Consider the following 3,939-nt stretch of genomic DNA (forward strand, 5'->3'; position numbering starts at 1 on the left):
TATTTTACCTTAATTCTTGGAAAGAGTGTGATTCTCAACTAGGACTGGGGGTGGGTTATGGGGTTTGGGATATAGGTTGGAGGAGAACGTGTATCCTGAGGCAGCAAAGAACACCTGAGAGGTTTGCAAATTATTTATAAGCCCCTCTTCTATTGTTGCAGCCTTAAGCCATTGTTGTTGTCTGGATTACGCCATGTCCCTCCCGCGCATGGGGCAGAAAAAGAATCGTCAGTCACTGGTTCAGGCTAAGTGTGGTTCTGTTTTGCATCTTGTTTTTATACATTTATACTACCTTTGAATACATGCTTGTCGGTGCTGTGTCTGTTGTTTGTCAAGTTAATAACTAATTTGTCTTGGGGGCACCTGGGTGGTTCAGTTGGTTAAGCGTCAGGACAGTGGTTTATAGCTCAGGTGGATCTCATGGGTTGTGAAATGGAGCCCCGCATTGGGCTCCGCACTCAGCGTGGAGCCTCGTTAAGATTCTCTCTCCCTCTCCCTCTGACCGCCACCCTGGCTGTTTGTGCACTCTCTCTCTCAAAAAATGAAATGAAATGAAATAAATAAAATAACTAACTTGCCTTGTATAAGGTAAATTTTAATCCTGAACACAAATTCTGATGAAAATTGTTGGATGGGAGTTGGATTCACTCATTCTCTGAGCAAACCATATGACGCACTTCTATGTGTGTTGTTACCTAAAGCCATCCTTGGAATCCTCACAGCACATGCATGAAAGATGGACCATTGCCTCCGGGTTTTTTTCAGAGGGGGAAGTGAAGCACAGTGAGGTAGGTCACTTTATGCTTCAGATCACAGAGCAGGTAAAGAGACAGAGCTGGTCGTGGAAGCCAGGCCTTTCTACTTCTAGTTCGCCTTTTCTTCCTCTTTGTGCTCCTGGCAGGTGATAGACCATCGTAGGTGATGGATTGCCTTGCTGCAGAAAGCCCTGTGCTCTCGCTGGGATTCAGATCTCCAAATAAGGGCAGAGGTGGCTTCACCACCAACCTAATGAAGCTTTAGCCTCAGGGCCCCTCGCTTGCCTGGGTGCCCCCATGGCCCTGTGCCTGCTTCTATATTATCCTACATCAGGTCCAACAAAACCTGGACCTGTCCCTGGGCCAAGGTGTACAACCTTTGATGATTTTCATGAAAAACCGAAACAGTCAATATGAATTGTCTAGTTAACAAATTCCACTGGGAGAAAAAGCATGCCTTTTAAATAAATTGGAGCTCTCATGGAAAGATCTGGGAATGTTTGCCAAAAGATCATCAGGTGGGGGCCGAGAAAGCAGTCTTGAGGGCTAGCAGGGCACGTTCAGGGCTGGCATCTGTGCACGGGGCACCTGCGGAGCTGTTGACCTAAGAAGCCAAGACCTGCAGCCTGGGGTGGGCCAGCAGACAGAGTCAGATTAAGAGAAGAAGGAGGCCCTGAGTTGGCCCTGAGGGAATCCATCATTTGCTTCCTGAGAAGGCAAGCAGGGGGGCTGTCAGGCTTGAGTGTAGCTGGGACAGAATGATCACACCCTGAAACCTACTTCTTGCCCCCTTGATAAATCATGCCTCAGGCAACAAGGCTTCCGATTATGTGCGGACGTTGAAATGCTTTGTGGAAGACAGACTGGACCTTTCCCGCTTGGGTCTGGAGATCACCGTGTCTAAGCCCCTTGTTGGATAGGGTGGTCTATAGATAAACTTGCTGGTCCTCACGTGGCACATGCTGGAGCCATGCCTTCTGATTATCACTCCCCACCTTGTGCTTGCCTGGGGGTCTGCACAATAACCTGAAACAGGTCAGGAAGACTGCCTACCAGGAATTTGCTGGCCCTAGTGGCGATTTGCCCAGCCTTGGACAGACAGCTCTCATTGGGGGTCAGCCAGCGCATCCACACCTCTGGAGTGAAGTTTCCACCAGGTGTCTGCCACGGTGCCAAGCGCTGCAGTCGGACTTGAAGTCCGCGGCATGGATTCCCGTCAGCCCCTGTGTTCCTCCCTAGTGCATGCCCGTTATCAGACCGACTGAGCCAATCCATCTTTTCTTGATAGCAGATGTCAGTCTCGTACCTCAATACGAAAGCCAGTGGTTGTGTACAGACTTGCTGTGATTTCAAATCCATGTTTAGAAAGCTCCTTATGGACAACGTTGTTTGTGGTTTGAACTTGTTTTGAGTAACTTGTTTTGATCAAATGGTTTTGAAATTGGATATTAGGACTTTGTTCTCGAACTCTCACACCTGGAGCGTAAAGGACCATTGTGTTACAGACACCACAGTAATGGCTGTGGTGTCCTCACTCGATGGACTTTTAAGCTGCAAAACCAAGAGCTTTGACCAGCAATTCGAGAGGCATCCGGCTAGATAAGACTCCTCTTTGCTGATCTAAAGAGCTCTCCAGAGATCTTGAGACGCCTGCTTCTGCCGTGGCCGGGATATTCTCGGTCAGGAGGGCTGACAGTCTCAGGAAGAAGAGGGGACGTCTATTCCTACCTTGGCGAGCCCACTCCTTGTAGCCCGTGGTGCAAACCGTGGAACAGTCTCTGGACCAATAACCTTCGGAGCAGCCCACCTTGCCTTCCAACGACGGCGCCATCGCCCGCCAGCTCCAGGCCCCAGCAGTGAGGGACCTACGCCGGCAGCTGATAGCCGGCTTTTAGTTGGAAGGACTGACTACTCCGCTGAGAGCCAACGTGTACAAAGGTACCCCTCAACGAAATTTGGACTTTATTTCTTTCACCTTCCCTTTGCCTGGAACAATAGTGTAATTTATCTGTCATTGGTTTGGAGTGTGTTATTCCTTTATTGGCTTATTAAGAGGCATTATCTGGTATGCTATTGGCTTGTGAAATATTATTATTATGAATTTTAATTCCCGTAATGAGTCTGTGTCAAATAAATGATTGGCAAAGAATCTCAGTCTCTGAGCTTAATTTGCCCTGAACAAAACACCAGTGTTTTCTGAAGGGCTTGGGGGGATTTTTTTTTGTAGGTCTGCAGTGTGATTGGGAGTAAAGATTGCTTGATGCCACAGGTCCACGGCCAACCCCTCAAGGGCAGCCAGGAGGGAATGCACCCAGGGGAGAGCAGACCTTGTTAGTGGAGAGCAGGCCAGCTCTGGTGGAGAGCTGAAGCCTTATTGGAGACCTACGTTGTGCCAAGAACTGTGCTGGCCCCTGCAGGGTAGAGAAGTAGGAGAGGGCCCAGCCCCTCAAGTATCCAGTCCCCGCTGAAAGGACACGCCTTCTATGTTGCAATTGTTAGGAGACTATTTTGACGCACATCCCCGCTGTTTCAACAAAGACTTCTTTGGCCAAGCATTTACTTGTAGTTTTACCTTCTGCCTGTGAGCTAGATTTTTAAATGTCGATCTAATCTCAAATGCACAAGAAAACCATGATTACAATAACATGGTTTCAAAGCGCACCCTGGGCCAGAGAGAGGAGAGATGCAAAGTAGCTATGGACAAAGCACTTTTGTACTCATCGGTATGCACCCTCAGTGGGATTTTTGATGGGCTCTCGGGAGGGCGTGCAGGACAGAGCGAAGAGGGAGAGAGCATGGGACAGCCAGCAATCCCGCTTCCTACTCTGCTGCTCCCTACTCAGCTGCTCCTCAACAGCTGGAGCTTGGCTCGTCCCTCTACACAGACTACAATCTCCCCCCATGTTACCCATAGTTAACCCAGATGTGGGGAATCTGTTTTGTCTCCCTCCAGAATCAGTTAGACGTGACCGCTCGGAGCGATCCCATCTGAGAGCAGAGCGCATGCTTCACTTATTTTCAGGGTTAGTTTAAAGTTCTGGGTACTTAGGAAATTCAGAGATACCTGTTGCATCCAAAATGCCACGAGATAAAAGCTGGTTATGGGGCTGCCCAGCGCGCAGTAGCTGGTTTCAGGAGATCCCGTTCATTCTGGTGAGCAGACGACGGAAGCCCACTGGAAGTG

The sequence above is a fragment of the Neomonachus schauinslandi genome, chromosome 5, assembly GCF_002201575.2.
Source record: "Neomonachus schauinslandi chromosome 5, ASM220157v2, whole genome shotgun sequence".
NCBI lineage: Eukaryota > Metazoa > Chordata > Mammalia > Carnivora > Phocidae > Neomonachus > Neomonachus schauinslandi.